The sequence below is a fragment of the Typha angustifolia genome, chromosome 9 (genome assembly GCF_048772165.1).
Source record: "Typha angustifolia cultivar Huaian chromosome 9, ASM4877216v1, whole genome shotgun sequence".
Classification (NCBI taxonomy): Eukaryota; Viridiplantae; Streptophyta; class Magnoliopsida; order Poales; family Typhaceae; genus Typha; species Typha angustifolia.
The window spans coordinates 8,877,977-8,897,981 of record NC_133247.1 but is presented as its reverse complement, the minus strand read 5'-3'; the positions used below and the strand labels follow the sequence as shown (position 1 = coordinate 8,897,981).

The 20,005-nt window shown below is 39.3% G+C and overlaps 1 non-coding gene across 1 annotated transcript; it reads left to right on the top strand.

The window, feature by feature from the left end:
• Positions 1-212: 212 nt before the first annotated feature.
• On the top strand, positions 213-319 carry LOC140767929 (small nucleolar RNA R71). The gene has a single exon (XR_012105654.1). It is a non-coding gene; the product is annotated as a small nucleolar RNA R71 (small nucleolar RNA).
• Positions 320-20,005: the final 19,686 nt, after the last annotated feature.

Genomic DNA, 20,005 nt, shown 5'->3' with positions numbered 1-20,005 from the left:
GAACTTCATATATTTCTCTCTTAGATTGTGACATCCCTCGACTTTCAGTACTAAAATCCCATTGTTGGGAATTTTCAGCTATTCTTTCAAAAAGAGCCCAAGCTTCAGGTGTGCTCTTAGCTATGAATGACCCACCGCTCATGGGCTCAACCAGATTACGATTTGTGTCAGTTAGACCATTGTAGAAATACTAGACTAACCACCATTTTTCAAAATTGTGATGAGGGCACTTAATTTGAAGATCCTTAAACCTTTCCCATGACTTATGAAATTTCTCTTCCTCTTTCTGCTTAAAAGTGGAGATGGCCAATCTATATTGGTTTGTTCTAGGCATAGGGTAAAATTTGGACACAAATTTATAGTTCAGATCTCTCCAAGTGGTGATTGAATTAGGCTCTAAGTGATTCAACCAAGCTCTTGCTTGGTCTTTTAATGAAAAAGGAAAGAGCCTTAACCTAACAGATTCACCAGAAAAGTTTTAAAATTTAAATGTTAAACAAATATCCAAGAATTAATTAACATGAGAGTATGGATTCTCATTTTCCTTACAATAAAAGGTAGGAAGCAATTGAAGGATGGCAGGTTTTAATTCAAAATGAGTTGCATTAGTGTTAGGTAACACAATGCATTTTGAAGGTTGGGTTCCATTAGGGGCAAATCACTCTTGTAAAGTTATGGTATCTGTAACACCCTAATTTTAAAAAAAAATTGACTGACGCACGTGCCAAACCCTGCCACCCTAGGGCCCCCCCCCCCCCCCCCCGGTCCACTTTTCTCCTTTCTTCTTCTTCCTCTTCCCTTGCCGTGCACGCCACCTTCCCCACCTCCATTAATCCCATCTCCCCCTCCCCCACCACACCATTTCTCCACCTCACTACCTCTCTCCCTCTCCTTTCTCTCTCAGGTTGCCGACGCCGAAAACGACGAAGCCGAGCGAGCGGATTGCGGGTAAGTCTCAACCTCGTCGTTAAATTTCGATAGCTAGCTCCCCTCCCTCTCAACATTGTCCTCAGCGGCCGACGACCCTACGTCCGGCCGCCAGTCCAGGGCTCCGGTAGAAGAAGAGAAACGCTCCCTAGTCGGGCTTCGGGCCCTTAGTGAAGGGAGAAAGGACCCCCCTATGGCCGCCAGCCATGGAGTGCGCCCAGCCGCCGTTGGGCCCTCCTCTCCTCTTTCTTTTTCTTCCCCTCTACTTACCCGTCGGTCTCGTGGCCGTGCCGCCGGCCTCGTGGCTGCGCCGTCGGCCCGCAACCTCGTGGGCCTTTTCTCTCCCCCCCTCGGTCTCCTTCCCTCAGAAGGAGATGGTGTGGGAGAGTGGGGGGTTAAACAAACCCCCACCCATCCACCAACTCAATCTTGGTGGGCTGCGGTTGGACTGCGACCTACAGCCAGCCTTGGTGGGTTGTGGTTGGACCCCCCAGCCCACCTCATGCAACCTTGTGGGCTGCAATTGGATTGCAGCCCACCAAGGCCCTCTTGCCTATTGGGTTAGGTTTGAGCCTAACCCAATACCTCCAGCCTAGCCCATTTGGGGCCATTTGGACCCCATAACCCCGTTTATCTATTTTTGATTAATTAGCCTAACCTCTATAATGATAATTTATTATCATGTGAATTTTAGGATAACATAAGACTCACCGTAGGAGACCCTTGACTCATGTATATGCCTAAACATAAATTCTCTAATAAGATAATTAATTCTATTAGTTCGCTAATCTTATGTATGGCTTTACTTGCATGAATTAATAGGATTGACACCGCGTGAGGAGGATTTTGGGATTCTGGAGGAGCCGGCTAGCTGACGAGATTTAGTATACTGTGGAGACCCCCACACGAGTAGAGTTAATACAAGTCTAGAATAATGTAGTTATAGTTATTATAACTTTCATGATATTGTAGGAATGTTAGTATTAGTACATGCATTTAGTGTAGTATGATGTATCTTGACATGTGTAGTTATTGATAGATTACTCATCATGATATTATGAGAATGCTAGCATATGCATTAGTAATGATGCTCTACATGTATCTTGTATGATATACCCTTGTATAAATAATCTGTTGTGAATATAAAATGTAACGATCATGATGACTATGACATGCCTTATACACTCACAGACACTACACTTCCACCTATCATTAGTAGTCAGGTTTTGACTAGGCAGTGCCCTTACTCACTCAGCCCGGATTAAGGATAGAGTGTATCTTATATGACTATACTATTAGCGGCCTACACTTGAGGTCGAAAGCCTGTGTGGCATTCAGGTAATTATTCTACATAGTCAGGACTAGATTATGATGATAGAAGAATATGATTGTGAGGCGGGGATATATCTCTAGCGGTACCCGACGACGTAGGGTTAGGGCATCTGTTGATGAGCCGAGGGCTCCCGATTCTCCGACTGAGGGCGGTGATGATTTAGAGAGAGTGAGATATGGGCTTACAATCGGGGTTCTTAGTCTGATGGCCACAAACAACCAGTCACATGTAGTGTCGCCATACACGTGTAGGTGGCATTACCGCTAGATGTGTATATATCTCCCCTCGATGTATGAGATGATAGATGGTTATGTGATGGATGATTGTTCTTGAGAGTATTTACCCTATGTGGGGAATAGCTCGATGATATATGATAAACATGATTAATGCCTAGGTAGGCACGAGATGACTAAACTACTCTTTTATTGCTATGCATAACATGAAAACACTATGATTGAGATTTGTATGAATAAGAGATTGTATCAAGCTTTATATCTGTGTTGACTTATCCTGATACGTTTAGGAACTAGCATGTTCCAGATTAGTGACTGATAATCTTTATCGATTACATTGATTTAGTAACTCATAGTAAGTCATTTCAACAAGCATATTGTTATTGCTAGCAAATATAGGCATACATTGGATATGCACATTTGATTTTATTATTTTAGATTGTATGGATCCTACTCGCTAGGCTGTGAGCTCACCACCTCTTGGTGGTATTATTTCATAGCTAGGGGATGCAGGTACGGGTAGCGAGGAGTAACTGCCTTTCTATTCAATATGTCTTTTAGTTGTATTGAGCCCCTACAAGGGCGTTATGATTGACAATGTATTTTGAACTTTAACATTGTATTTTGGATGTGTATCTAGAAGGCTTGTTATGGCCTGTGGAACTTGTATCCGGACTCTTATGGTTGAGTTTATTTATGGTATGAATTTGTGCTGTTGTATGCCTTGTGAAATCCTATTACTGATAGGTCATATGATGCACCGCGTGGGAGGATTTACCCATGCAGTTTACACGTGTATTTGGAGGTTTGGGTTTTCAGTATCATCATGAACTGATTGATGGTTTTCAGTCATTTCTTCCCTAGCAAGCCGACCTAAACTATCTCAAATCCAACCAATTTCTAAGTTTTTTAAAAAGGCTTCACAAACACAAATCTTACCAAGCAAATCACAGTCAATAATTTATGTTTTTAAAGTATATTATGAGAGTAAGCAATTTTTTTTCAATTCTAATCTTGTAGAGAATCACTTCTCTTCTAATTAGAGAGCTCCTACTCCCTTTCAGAGTAAGCTAGAGGATTACCAGTTCAGGCCTACCAAAACACAACCAGGTAAGTTCCCAGGAATACTAGTGGGTGTTGGCCTCTTCAAAATACCAGTTCCCTTAGGCACCTCAGTACGGCTCTCCTTTTTTATACAACTTACCTAGACATTGTAATTTGGAAGGTGCTCACTGGGCTTACCAAAAGATAACTCTTTCCGAGAGGTCCTATGAGCTATGTGAAATCCTTTGTCCGACGTCTACTTGATTTAAGGTTAGATGTTTGGCTTGGGTTTTAAAATGAAAGGGGATGATTAAATTAAATAGGCAAGGATGTGGTGATTAAATCCACTCCTTATCTTGGTAAGGTTTGTGCCCTTACTAAATATTTTAGGCAAATATGAATGCACAAATAATCACACAAAATTAGTTCAGAACCCACTGACAGGAGATTTGTGGGTAGGGTTAAGAAAATTTAAACCTTCCAATCGAGTCCACCGGTTAGCAATTACTCCACTGGGAGTAATTTCTAAGCAATTTTCTTTTCTTCAAGCACAATCCTCTGTCGCTCTTTGGTTTCTGTAGAATAATTCAAAATAAGAACAAAATTCAGATTTTTTAAAAAAAAAATTCTAATTTTTAAACAACTAGTAGAAAAATTAATTTTAAATTTTCAAAATAGTTTTCAACACAAGTCCCCGATAATGGAGCCAAAAACTTGTTATGACAAATAAAGTAATACTCGCAAGTGCACGAATCAATGGAGTAGATCGGCAAGCAAGGTATCCATCCCACGAGGACTTGTTTGAAAACTTGAAGTGTTTGAAAATCTTAAAAATAATTTTAACCTAGTTGGAAAATGGGTTTATGAGATTTATGGAGAAAGAAAACCTTGCAAATTTCTTTTAATTAATTGTGAGAAATAAGTTCTAGGAATCTACTTGTAAATAACACATTTCTATTAGATAATATAAATCTCTTCCTTTTTTACGATTCACCAAGAAATCAATCACTAGTGGATCGGAAGATTATCTTTGAATGAATAATTCAATTTTCATAAAAATTACGTTCTTCCTACATTTTTAGAAAATATGAAGTAAGAATTTTAAAACATTAGATGTATCCTTTTTAAGAAAAACAACTAATATCTAAATTCTAAACAATAAATTTAAAGTAGAAGAAAGAAGAACCTATTTAGCAATTAAGAACACATAAGAAATTTAGAATAAAAGAAATTTGTTCTCAACAAGCTTCATCCTCAACCTTAAGAAAATTAGAAATTCATTTTAGTAGTTAATAACATAACTTGAATAAAAATAAACATGAGATTTAGCACTAGAGAGTTGCAGAATACTTCTTTCAAAAACAAAATCCAAATCCAAAAACAAGAGATTACACTAACAGAAGATCAGAATATGAACTTTGCTAACTTACAAAGATTGAAATTTCTTTGATTGTGCTTTATTGTTGCCAATTGAATTGAAACAATTGCAAGTTTGAATGCTAAATTTTAAACTACAACTCCTCAAAAGAAAAACTTAACAGAAAATACACAAGAAAAGACATTTTTCTCTAGCTCTCAACCCCTTTATTTATAGACTTCTTGGAGCATGAAAATCTTCTCCAAATCGGCTGGAAATCTGCTGTGATTGTGTTTGAAATCTGTTAAATATGTGCATGAAATCTGGTGAAAATCTGCATGAAATATGTTAGAAATCTGTCTCATTAGGTAGGTTATTTGCTTGGCTAAAATTGCTGCTCAAATAGGAATTTGAAATTAGTATACTGCTGCAATTATTGCTTAAATTTTGCCTGAATTGGAGATGAAAATCTACTACATTAGGTGAAGATTTCTTGCTAAAATTCTGTAACTTTATAGAGATTTGATTGCTGAAAATCTATTACTTGATAAAAAAAAGAAGAAATTTTAACTCATTTTGATTTAGATACGGAAGAAAGTGATTAGTAGATCATTGTTTAACTTAAGCATGACTTGAAAGATGAGAGGTAGATTTAGTTGGTTAGTAGTGACTAAGCCTAATTCTGGTTTGAGCCCAAATTTGACTATTTTTAGTGATTAAATAAGATTCAATTGATCAATAGTTTACATATTACTAAAATACATTAATTAGTTAAAATAAAATATTAACATTTAATAATTTGGGCATAACAAATATTACAATTATGAATTTAACAAATACCCCCAAACCAAGATTTTTGCTAGTCCTCCAGCAAAACCGAAGAACGAAGAATTCGGAAAGAAAATAATAATAATAAAATAAAATAAAATTCTAAATCACTTTCGCAGGCATCGCGATTGCATTTAGCATATGCAACAAGCCTTTAAACCCCTAGCTTCCACTAGTGGACGAGTTGTGTCTCGTGAGGGTTTGAAGTGAATTTACCCACAAAATTGATTAATCAATTAAACTAAATAAAAGAAAGAAAATACAAGACTCAAGTAATTAAAAAATCTTGAAAAGAAAATAATAAAATCACCTAAAATTTTGCTCCTTATTGATTACGTGACAATATTTAGCAAAATCAACCCAAGAATATTGACAATTACATCCAGTCAGATCAGCAAATCTCAAACTTTGCAATTACCCTCAAAACCTCATACTAAGTATATACATAGGTAAATACTAGTAAATTTTCACAAAGCCGACAAGCTAGAATTAATCAATCTCAAAAATGTAGGCAAGGTATCTAATTATCTTCTCATTTAGCATTAATATACATTCTAACCTTATTAAAACTATTTATTCTCCCAAAATCATAATAGAAAAGCATGCTGCAATTAAACACAAGGAGATAGATCCTGATCTGAATTACACTGGAACACCAGGGTATATATGTATAATATGCTTTATTATGATCTTAATTTCCTTATTAACTTAACTTGGAATTTCATGGTTGAGCAATGCTAGTGTTATCTTGCTTTCTAGATAGTCCTTGGCGAGGATTCTACCGGTGGATTTAGCCACTAGGTGATGAGGCACCCCTCGGGCATCACACTTCGAACCAAAAAGGCGGTATACAACTAACAACCATGAATTAGAGATGGTAACTCTGACTTTTGATGCGAACACTTCTTGGGTGGTTACGCGAAGGCCTGGTTACTCAGTAGAGAGACTATTGCTTTAACATCAATTATACCTTTTTGCATTTCAATCAACTTGATATATTTATCAATAGTATATTATACATTCAACCTAAATGTGATCTGAAAATTTCTCCTGAATAGTTAGCATGAAACTCTACGACAATAGATCGAGAATTAGTCAGAATACCAGAATATCACCCAATAAGCTCGATGTTCTAACTCTACATGAAGGTGACAAGCCTTACCAAATACAATTCGATATGGGGACATCCCAATAGGAGTTTTAAATGCAGTCCGATATGCCCACAATGCATCACTAAGCCTTAAGGACCAATCTTTCCTAGTGGGGTTAATCGTCTTCTCCAAAATTCTTTTGATCTCTCTATTGGATATCTCGACTTGGCTACTAGTTTGGGGGTTGATACGATCTCCCTTTAGGCTAAGGTTCGATCTCTTCTAACTCTCTGATCTTGACTAAATCTGGCACGAAATTTTGTAATAAGATCCCGAAAGATACTGTCGTCGGATCGATGTAAAATTTTGATATATTATTGCCCGAGAAAATATCTTTCCAGAAAATCTAGTTTCTGGTGAATCAGATGTGGGGATCTCAAGATATCGTCCGATTAGTGGTCAAATGTCAGGATGGTCTATTTAGGATTCATGGATGGAGGCACGAGATCCTAGGTGATGGTGGTTGGTGGAGGACCGGCGTTAATGGGGTGGCACCGGTGAAAGGTGGTGGAGAAAGGGTTATGATTGATGGAAGGGTTAGGGCAAGTGTCAGATAGATTGGAAGAAGGGGGAGGAGAGGGCCTCCCCATAAGAGTCTAGGGTGATTGGCTAGTCGAGGGGGGCTTAGAAGCGGCGTCGCTGGGGATTCAGGGATCGAGAGTAAAGAAGACGAAGGAGGCAATGCAAAACTCAATTATTCAATAATCAATAATGACCTCTCGTTGCCATCCACATCCTTTTAGAGGCTAACCAACAACTCAAAATTAACCTTAAACAATGCAATTTCGTCGACCGCGTTCGAACGCACCGAATTCGCTCTTATCTAGATTTGCGAACGCGATGTAGGCATTCGAACGCGCGATCGAACGCACCTATTTTCCACTCCTCTAGATTTGCGAACGCGATGTAGGCGTTCACAGTGCATTCGAATGGGCGTTCGAACGTACAATGCACACTCTTCACCCACGTTCATAATTGCGTTCGAACTCACTCCACCCGTGTTTGAACGCGAATTATAGAAAACTTATTTTCATAAAAATTAAACACTAAAACAAGAAACAAAAACACTCCTAAAGTGAATCCATGCACGAGACGACATCGGTGAAGTCCGAATCATAACAATCCACCACGCTTCTGCAACCTTGTCCTCAAGGTTTGAAATTTGGGAAGCGATCTTTGATCTCTGACTCCAGCTCCTCCATGGTATGATCTTCTGCATTGGTTACCCACATATCTAAAAATAGAGGAAATGTTAGTGCTGAAAAAGAGGCAAGCTCACTTGTGTCCGGTTGGTGCGAAAAGGCATCAACCGCTTGATTCTCAATCCCCTTTTTGTAGACTAATTCGTAGTCATACCCAAGGAGTTTCGTGACCCACCATTGTTGGGCTGTTGCTAAGTGCATCTTGAGCCGTCTTAAGGTTTCATCTTGATCAGCAAGTTCCAAGTCAAGCTCGGTCCTATTCGCCGCCGCGAGTCTATCGTAGGCACGGAGGATAGGAGAAGTACGATCATAAACCGCCTCAAAGGGGGTCATCCTCAGTCGATCTTGGATGCTTGTACTCTTACTGGCCCAAGGTGGAATTCGAGTCTGTCTACATTGAGTCTACTTGGTCTTGAGTGGTCGAACCAACTGACTCAATGTCAGTTCAGCAATAGACATCTGGTGCATCTGATTGCGCTCGGGAGGTCGAGTTAGATGTAGTTGGTGGATCCAGATTAGGTCCTCCCAATGACTCGAGTTAGGTTCAACCAGCCGAACTGACTGTTGGTTGTGCTCATAATCATTCTGCCCACTCCATGGATTACGATCCAAGTCAAATGTATCTTGGTATAAGCAAACTTGACTTAAGTCAAGTAGAGGGTTTTTGATCATGTCTCTTATTTGACTTAACTAAGTCCCCAAGTCTAGAGATGACTCACACTTGACTTGACCCCTTTGGCTCTTAGGTCCAACCCAGCTCATGTCTAGCAATTCCACATGGTTAAGCCCAACCATGTAGCCATCTTGAAATTCTAACCACTTAGGTTTTTCAAAAAAAATTTAAACCCCTAATATTTCTCCCATAATTTCAACTCCATCAGCTGTTGCCATAGGAGTTGCCCTAGCACGTGGCAGCCTTGGCTTAGTAGTGACCACCTCCAGTAGTTGCTTTAGTAGGGTTCCCGACAGTGTGGTGGCGGTCGACGGCGAAAGAAGGCCGAAGTTGGCCCAAAAAATGAAATCTTCAGGTCCTTCTTCTCTGTCCCATTGCAACCATGGCAAGGAGCCTTCGGCCATCTGGAATACTAAAATAGCTACTGGTGAGGTCCCTCTTGGGGTGGCGGCGGTTGATTGCTGTTGAAGGCTGAGGTTGAGAAAAACAAAATTTTCATCTCCTTCTTCTTCATTTTGTCGTAGCCATGCCAGGGAGCTTTCGGCCGTCTCGATGAGAAAAGCAGCAGCCCACAAGGTCTTTACGAGGCTGTTAGAGGCTGGTGCTGCCGTGGTTGGAAGATTGCGGCCTTCTCCATTGAGTTCTAGCTCGGTGGGGAGCTGCAACGTCATTGCCGGTGATGGCGCTGTCGCAGTCGACTGTCGATTGACCGAGGAGAATTGTGGAAGGTCACTGGAGGCCATACACGATTTCTTCCTAGTTGCTGACTCGCTATGGTTGCAAAAGAAGGTAGTGTAAGGCGGCCCAAGTGCTAGAACTTGCAATTCTATATCATCTCCCTCACCACTAATGAGAATTTCCGATGAGGGATATCCAGCAGCCATGTGTGGTCTTCCTCCATTCAATAGTGGTTCGCAGCCGCTGTTTTTGAAACTGCAGACTTTATAGCCCAGTTCGAACTCTCACACCTGCCTAGGTGGAGGAGCAAAGAGCGAAGGGCCTTTGCTTTCGATGTGATGAGCGTTTCAACCCCGGTCATCGGTGTTCTAAATCGATCAGGAGTGTGATGCTTATTGATGGTCCTGAGGAGGATGATGAAGTAGCTGATGATGGAGAGTGTCCAGAGAAGACCCATGAGGAGACTGTGGAGGAGGGCGTGGAGGAAGATATCCAAGCTGAAATATCGATGCATGCATATTCGGGTACTTCCACGTCGAGGACGTTACAAGTAGATAGACTTGTTAGAAAGCATTGTGTGCACATTTTCATCGATTTGGGGAGTACACATAACTTTCTAGACGAGAGGCTAATGAGGAGATTGGGTTTGGATGCCAAACTGACTATGGGGTTTGATGTTGCTATTGGAGACGGCACGAAGCTTAGGGTGGAGAGCATGTGTCGCCGAGTTGGTATATGGGTGCAAGCACACGACATCATTGTGGACTTGTATCCGTTGGCATTGCGAGGAGCGGACATTGTCCTTGGTGCTCAGTAATTACAAAGTTTAGGACCCGTAACATTTGATTTCCGGAGCATGTGGATGAAATATAAACAAAGAAACAAAGATGTGCGGCTTGATGGTATTCGGTCTTCGCCGATTCCTGCGATGCAGCCTATGGTGGGGCTGCCTTGTGCGTATGATTTGACCTATCTTCTTCAGTTAGGACCAGCAAGAGATGAGCCTCAAACGAGTTCAGATATTACCATTGAATTGTCTTGTTAGGTTTTTTATTTATTGGCAATTTTGTACAAAATATTCTAAGTGTATTCTTTCATGTATTTGAGCTTTACACAAGTCTAGAATATCTCTGGTGTGAAGAATTGCAAGATCATTGGAGAAAAGCCTCGCGTTCTCACCGCGTTCATAAGCGCGTTCGAACGCGGGCACTGCGTTCACACAGATAGAGAGCCGCGTTCACAAACGCGTTCGAACGCGGGTACTGCGTTCACACAGACCGAGAGCAGCGTTCATAAACACGTTCGAACGCAACCTGAAGAATTCAAGCTGTCACGTTCGAACGCACTTGGGCCCGTTCGAACGCACCTGAGATTAAGTTAGGCCATTCGAACGCACTCGGGCCGCGTTCGAACACACATATGAAGTTTGCAATTTATTGGATTTTCGTGAGTACGAATATGACTTAGATTTGACTCTATCTTGGAGATCATATATAAGGATAGTGTTGCCCTAACCTAGGGTGGTTGAAGAAGATTATTCAAGGAGACTTTTTGGAGGCTACATCGGTTCTTCAACAAACAAGGCCCTTCGCATCTACAAATCTTAATCTTTCGTCCTAAGGGCTATCTAGACGAAAGATCAATCTCGAGGGCTACTGAGATTGGACTTCAATCACAAGAAGCAGTGAATCGTGGGTTCTAGTGATCAAGACTGAGAGGAACAAAGTCGTTTGGATCGACGGATTGTTTTGTGAGTCAGTCTTGTAACTGCTACTGTCATAGTGATTGGTTTTGATCCGAGTTTGGATCCGTGGTTTTTTTCCCGTTTGGGTTTTCCACGTTAAAATCTTGGCGTTCATCTCTACTTTCGTTTTTAATATTTCTTCTGACTTTTACTTAAGCGAACGAGAAATATCATTGCCTAGAGATTAGATACATACGTGTGTCTAGGGATTTAATTTTTTCAATTGGTATCAGAGCGGGTTCTCTCACTCTTTGAGAGAGATCAAATAGGCATGGATTTTCATAGAGATGGACCCTCATCTATTAGACCTCCTATTCTAGATGGATCAAATTATGGATATTGGAAAGCTAGGATGAGAGCTTATTTGAAGTCTATAGATGAGAGAGTTTGGATGGCCATTATGAACGGTTGGAGTCCACCAATGTACATGGTGAATGATGAGTTAGTTGAGAAACCGATTGAGTCATGGGATAAAACAGATTATGAAAAAGTTGGCTGGAATAGCAAAGCAATAAATGCAATTTTTAGTTGTGTTTCCTCGGAAGAATTTAGAAGAATATCTACTTGTGAAATAGCAAAAGAAGCCTGGACGATCTTAGAAACTATTCACGAAGGAACCATGGCTGTAAAACTTTCGAAACTTCAGAGGTTGACTACTAGTTTTGAAACCCTACGTATGGAGGAGAATGAGACATTTGATGAGTTCTATGCAAAGTTAAGTGATATAGTCAACTCCAGTTTCAACCTAGGAGAGAAAATTCCTGAAAATAGAATTGTCCATAAGATCCTTAGGTCTCTTCCAGAAAGGTTTCAGGCGAAAGTTACAGCTATTGAGGAAAGTAAGGACATTGACTCTATGAAAGTTGAACAATTGGTAGGAAATCTACAAACATTTGAGTCCAGTCTTTCAAAACCGAGGAAGTCCAAAGGGATAGCTCTATCCACTGTTGAACAAAATTTAGAGGAGTCTAAAGATGAAGGTGATTTAGATGTTGAGATGTTGGCTATGTTTGTCAAAAAGTTCAATAAATTCTTTCGGAAGCCAAACAAGTTGAATACTGAAAAGTTTGAAAAAAACAAAACTTTTGTGAAAAAGAAGAATACTGTGACTTCGAATACAGGTGGTAGCAACAATAATATCAAACAGAAAAATAAGAATTCTGAAAATAAAGTTCAATGTTTTGAATGTTCTGGTTTTGGACACATCGCACAAGAATGCCCTAATCGTCTTAAGAGAAAGGGCAAAGCTATGAAAGTTACTTGGGATGATTCAGATGAATCTAATAATGATTCTGATAAAGACGAAGAAAACTTTGTAGCCTTTGCCTCTTCTCTGCTTAATACTGACTCTGTTGATGATACTGATAGTACAGATGATCTTGATATGCTACCGGCTGAGAAAGATGAATCTGAAATTCAAAAGGCATATAATGACTTGTACCTGGAGTCGTTTAAACTCAAGAAAAGCAATCTTAGACTACTTCAATGACTCAAGGGAACCAGAAAAAATTCAATTTGAGGAGAAGTACAAATTGGAGCTTGAACGTGTCAAAGACCTTTCTGAACAACTTGACAATGCGAAAAATAAAATGAAGGCTGATGAAATTGAACTAGAGCGATTGCATAAGGAAGTTACTTTTCTAAAAGGGAAGAACAAACTGGACGAGATTCTAAAAGCTCAGATCTCTGGAAAAGACAGGTATGGTGTTAGATATACTGGTAATTCAAATTATAATAAAACTGTTTTTGTTTCTGTAGGTAAACAAAAGGAAGAATACCTGAAGCCATCAATCGTATTTTCAAAGCAATCCTGGATGAATCCTTCAGAATTGAAGTTGAATCTACAAACTGGTGAATCTTTGACGGCACCAAAGGTAAACTTTAGTCACACTCCTCGACAAAAGGTGAGTAGAAAAGGGTTTGTTCCGACATGCTATCATTGCGGCATTCTAGGACATATTCGACCTCATTGTAAATATTTGCAAAAACCTAGAACTGCTTTCATTTATGGGATGAAAACAAAAACCATATGGGTCAAGAAAAGTGATTTGAAATGTTATGTTGTGCATACAGCCTTGAAAGCTTTAAATTCTGATTTATGGTATTTAGACAGTGGCTGTTCAAGACATATGTCGGGTAACAAGTCGTTATTTTCTAATCTTGAAAAACATGAAGGGCGAGTTGTGACATTCGGAGATGGTAATTCATCAAAGGTAATAGGTAAAGGAAAGGTAAATACTCTAGGGATTCCTCGTCTCGAAAATGTTCTTTATGTTAAGGGCTTGAAAGCAAATCTACTAAGCATCATTCAATTTTGTGATGAAGATTATGAGGTAAAATTCTCCAAAAATGATTGTACTGTTCTAGATCATGATGGTAATGTTATATGTTATGGATCTAGAACATCTGATAATTGCTATGTCGTTGGAACTTCACATAAACTGAAATGTAACAGTGCGTCTTTCGACATTGCAGATCTTTGGCATCAACATCTTGGACATGTGAATCACAAGGAATTATTTACTCTGTCCAAACATGAAGTGGTAAGAGGAATACCTAAGATAAAAGAAATGTCAAAAAGAGTGTGCGGTTCATGTCAAATTGGAAAACAAATTCGTATCTCACACAAGAAGGTAAATACAGCTACTACTGACCGTGTGCTACAATTAGTTCACATGGACTTGATGGGACCAACAAAAACTAAAAGTCTTGGAGGTAAACGCTATATATTCTTAATGGTCGATGATTACTCCAGATATACCTGGGTTGCCTTTCTACGTGAGAAGTGTGAAACCTTTGAAGTTTTTAAATCACTATGCTTAAAATTGCAGAATGAAAAATCTACAACCCTAGTTAGGATTCGTTCTGATCATGGTAGAGAATTTGAAAATGAAAATTTTTCTATATTTTGCGATTCTCTTGGTATTCAACATGAGTTTTCAGCTCCTATAACTCCACAACAGAACGGGATTGTTGAAAGAAAAAATCGAGTTATGCAGGAAATGGCTAGGGTTATGCTTCACGCTAAAAAGGTTACTCAAAGGTTTTGGGCAGAGGCGGTCAATACAGCGGTACATGTGATAAATCGTGTTTATCTAAGACCAGGTACAAATATGACTGCTTATGAAATCTGGAAAGGTAAGAAACCTAGTGTTAAGTATTTTCGAGTTTTTGGTAGTAAATGTTATATCTTGCGTGATCGAGAATATTTGACTAAATTTGACACTAGAAGTAGCGAAGGCATCTTCTTGGGATACTCGAATAATAGTAGAGCCTACAGAGTATTTAACCTTGAAACTTCTACTGTTATGGAATCTGCTAATGTTATGATAGATGAATCCTCGACTGACTTAACTAAAGCTACTTCTATTTCTGTTTCTGCAGATACATATTACGAAGAAATAGGAAAGGAGCTTGATCTGGAAATGGAGAATCAGAACGAGGACAAAGTTGAAATGAACAAAAATGACTGCAATGTACCGGAACCATCTGCTAGAGTGAAATCAAATCATCCACTGTCACAAGTGATAGGAGACTTGAATGGACCAATTAAGACAAGACGACAAATCCAAAGTGAGGTATCATTTACTTGCTATACATCTTCTTTTGAACCTAAAAATGTGAAGGAAGCATTGTTAGACGATTCTTGGGTAAATGCTATGCATGAGGAATTAGAGCAATTTTCTAGGAATGATGTTTGGTATTTAGTTCCTAGACCTAAGAATATGAACGTTATTGGAACAAAATGGATCTACAAAAATAAAAGTGATGAACATGGCAATATAGTTCGAAATAAAGCCAGACTAGTAGCACAGGGATACACTTAGGTTGAGGGTATAGATTTTGATGAGACATTTGCTCCTGTTGCTAGATTAGAGTCTATTCGTATACTGCTTGCCATTGCTTGTCATTTAAAATTTAAATTGTTTCAAATGGATGTTAAAAGTGCTTTCTTAAATGGTATCCTGAATGAAGATGTTTATGTGGAACAACCTAAGGGTTTCGAAGATCAAAAATTTCCTTCTCATGTTTTTAAATTGAAAAAGGCTCTTTACGGGCTAAAACAAGCTCCAAGAGCTTGGTATGAGAAGTTGACCACCTTTTTAGTGGATGCGGGGTTCACTCGAGGGGGAGTGGACAAGACATTATTCATCAGACGTGAAAACAAGAGTTTAGTTGTGGCACAAATATATGTAGATGACATTGTCTTCGGGGTGACGAGTCAATTATTAGCTAAGGAGTTTGCTGATCTCATGCACAATCATTTTGAGATGAGTATGATGGGTGAGTTGAAGTTCTTTTTAGGGCTTCAAATTACTCAATTGGAGAGAGGGATTTTTATCGCTCAAACCAAGTATGCTAAGGATCTTGTGACTAAATTTGGTTTAGAAAATGCAAAACATGTTAGAACTCCTATGAGTACAACTACCAAACTAGGTAAGGACATGTCAGGAAAATGTGTTGATCAGACAGTGTATAGGAGCATGATCGGTAGCCTTTTGTACTTAACGGCTAGTAGACCTGACATTGCATTTAGTGTCGGTGTGTGTGCTAGGTTTCAGTCTGAACCCAAGGAGTCACATTTGTTTGCTGTGAAACGTATCATAAAATATGTCAGTGGCACAGTTGATTTAGGTATCTGGTTTACTTATGACTCGGGTGCTATCATATCGGCATACACGGATTCTGATTGGGCAGGTTCATGTGATGATAGAAAAAGTACTTCAGGTGGATGCTTTTATATTGGAAACAATCTGGTTGCTTGGCACAGTAAGAAACAAAACTCGATATCTTTATCTACTGCAGAGGCCGAGTACATTGCAGTAGGAAGTTGTCGTTCTCAGTTACTATGGATGAAACAGATGGTCAAGGATTATGGCATTGAACAAGATACTATGGTGCTTTATTGTGACAACATGAGTGCTATTAATATATCGAAAAATCCTGTTCAACACTCGCGTACAAAACATATTGATATCCGACATCATTTTATACGCGAGTTAGTTGAAGACAAAACAATAGCACTAGAACATGTTGAGACGGAGAAACAGTTGGGTGACTTGTTTATAAAACCTTTGGATTTACAGAGATTTGAGTATCTTCGTACTTCTTTAGGGATTTGTGCTTTGGACTGATTTTATTGAGATGTGTGTTCTTTTTAGTTTGCGAGTTTCTTTTGTTTCATTTTTTTTGGTTTTCATTTACTCTGAAATTTTCTTTGGTTTTAGTTTCAGCTTTATCGAGAGTTTTTGTTATAAATAATAAAAATAAAAAAAATAAAAAACAAAAAAATTGATGCACTCCTAGATTCAATAATATCCTCTTGACATAAAAATATGATTTTTCTCTTGATTATGAGTTATTATAGTCAATTTTGTCATCTTGTAGTATATTGTTTCAATTTTGAATTTGTCACTCCCTCGACTTCTATAATAATAAATTTTTAATGCCTCATAACGTATGTGTATTCTTGAGTGAGCATGATATCATGAATATTTTTTTAAATAGCTCTCTATTAACTTTGATTTGCACAGTTTGACCTCATGCTTAGTTATCAAATATATTTTTATAGAAGATCAATGAAAAGGGCTACAATGAGTTAGTGTGAAAGCCGTCTTGTTTCGAGTCCAGTTTGACTCCGTACATTATTTGCAAATTTAAAAAAAATGATATATGTGAATTTCTTCTTGCACATCATTTGATTTGTACTACAAGAAAAGGGCTACCTACTCATGTGTGAAAGCCATCATTGCACATATATTGTTCAATAAAAAAATTACAGGAAAAATTCCTACTGTATTATGGAGAATAAGTCGAAAAGTGCAAACTTTCTATACTAAGTCGGTTTGACTACTGTGTTGCATCATTGTTTATATAGTAAAGTTTGTTTAAGAAGATTGGTTCATGTTATCTATGCTCATCTTGCATATGTATATCGTTATGATCAATCAAGATTAATGTAATTTTGAGTGATGCATTCGAATTGATTATAATATGCTTTTGATGATTTGATTAATCTTGTATGACTTATTTCATTTGATTGTCATATTCTATGTCTTGATTATATTTTGGAATTCTAGAAGTGCATCTCCAAAAATATTTTTACCTTGTTTTTAGTTTTAAAAAAAAAAAAAAAAAAAAGGGCGTTCGAACGAGGATTGTTGAGTTCGAACGCGCGGACTGGTGCGTTCGAACGCACGCGTGGGTTCTTTAAATATTGCGTCCGAACCCAAGGGTTTCATCTTCCATTCTCCAAACCCTAAAAACTCTTCATTTTCCCCTTCTCAAATCTTCAAGATCTTGGTGTTTTTCATCGAATTTTTCACTTCAAATCCTTTTTGGGGGTCGATCTCCTCCGGATCTAGTGTCTTTCAACCAAAATTTTGAGTTTCTCCCCACATTTGCAAGGTATGATCATCCATTATTCTTTTTCAATAAACTTGTTTGATTTTGAGTGATTTGTGCGTTCTCAACTTTTGATCACGTTAATGTTCAACTCTTGATGATTCTTGTGAGATTGAACGTGATATCTTAGCATTTTTCAAGTGCAAGATGTTTTTCCTTTTGGGGCTTCATGGTTTTTCCCATTTTTCTTTGGATTTCTTGCTATTTTTTTGGTTGCTTTCGGAGATGTATTGAATATTGAAACGTGTTTTCTTTTCAAGAATGCCTAAGAAAACGACGGTGACCAAGAAACCAAGGCTGCCTTCCTCGCCATCCTCGGCTCCCAAGTTTTCTTCATCAACGGCTGAGGGTCATTACAAGCATAATTTTGGCACCCGTCCTGTTATCTGTGAAAGACCCGTAGTTATATCTGATTTTTCTGAGTTGGGGATTGAACAGATCTTTACTGAACGTGGATGGTTATCAGTGTGTCGGATGAGCGGGACTGCTTATGTGGAAGTTGCTCGAGAATTCTTTAGTAATGCCACGATTTCTGATCACTGTATACGTTCTACTGTTCGTGGTGTATCTATATACCTGGATTCCGATATTATTCGTGCTGAACTGAGTTTGCCTGATGGTGAGTTTCAGTATCCGACGTTTGCTCCACTCCCTGATATAAATGACTATGCCGGTACAGTCCTGATCAAAGGGGAACGTTGGAAAGGTAACATGATGCCGCATGCAAGGCTGACATCTGTGGCTCGCATGCTTCACCTCTTTTGTCTGTACAATGTCACCCCCAAGACTCGCCATTCCAGCATTAGTTTGGATCGTGCGTTCCTTCTTCATGCCATGTTATCGGGAGTCTCTATTGACTTAGCTGCCGTGATCTATGATTCCATTCTCTCAGCTGCACAGAAAGAAGCACCTCGTGAGGGATTACCGTTTGGCATTTTTCTTACCACTTTGTGCACTCAGAGTGGGGTGCGAGTAGATGCTTCGAAACCTTCTCTTACTTCGCAGAAACCATTGGATCGGATTACTCTGAAGCGGAGTCAAGCTCACGACCAGACGTCTCCTCTCAAACCGTCCTCTTCCGCCGCTGGTCGATCATCGCATCTCGACAGTTCTGATGATAGCTCTGCCGATGACTCATCTCCCACTGAGGGGGAGTTACCACAGTATCGGACCGGTTCGATCAACTTAGTACTCAAGTGCAGGATCTCTATTCCGTGGTGAATGATCTACGTACTGAGCAAGTCCGTCAGGGAACTGTACTTGATTCCGTGTTGACGATTCTTCATCTTCAGTTTCCTCCGAGTTCCTAGTCTTTGGCATTTGTGCCAAAAAGGGGGAGAGTGTCTCAGTGTTTAAGTGTCTAGGTGTGTAGGGGGAGTATGGGCATAGGGGGAGTTTAGTGGAGTTTACTTGATGGTTGAACGTGGCATTTGAAACTTAACTTAACTTGAAGTAATTGTGATAACGTGTGTTTAATCTTTGTCTGTTTAAATTTTTGCTCTTGTGATAACTTGTGTTTTGATTTTTTTTTATTTCAAGTTATTTTCACTTGATCTTGGATTGGTATATGTTTCCTTGCAGGGATTGATGTGCAAAATATTCTAGACTTGTTGATTGCTCAGTTTGAAGTCATTGTAATATCTTGTAACCTAAGTGTTTTGTCACAAATTGCCAAAGGGGGAGATTGTTAGGTTTTTTATTTATTGGCAATTTTGTACAAAATATTCTAAGTGTATTCTTTCATGTATTTGAGCTTTACACAAGTCTAGAATATCTCTGGTGTGAAGAATTGCAAGATCATTGGAGAAAAGCCTCGCGTTCTCACCGCGTTCACAAGCGCGTTCGAATGCGGGCACTGCGTTCACACAGACAGAGAGCCGCGTTCACAAACGCGTTCGAACGCGGGTACTGCGTTCACACAGACCGAGAGCAGCGTTCACAAACACGTTCGAACGCGGGTACTGCGTTCACACAGACCGAGAGCAGCGTTCACAAACGCGTTCGAACGCAACCTGAAGAATTCAAGCTGTCGCGTTCGAACGCACTTGGGCCCGTTCGAACGCACCTGAGATTAAGTTAGGCCGTTCGAACGCACTCGGGCCGCGTTCGAACGCACATATGAAGTTTGCAATTTATTGGATTTTCGTGAGTACGAATATGACTTGGATTTGGCTCTATCTTGGAGATCATATATAAGGATAGTGTTGCCCTAACCTAGGGTGGCTGAAGAAGATTATTCAAGGAGATTTTTTGGAGGCTACATCGGTTCTTCAACAAACAAGGCCCTTCGCATCTACAAATCTTAATCTTTCATCTTAAGGGCTATCTAGACGAAAGATCAATCTCGAGGGCTACTGAGATTGGACTTCAATCACAAGAAGCAGTGAATCGTGGGTTCTAGAGATCAAGACTGAGAGGAACAAAGTCGTT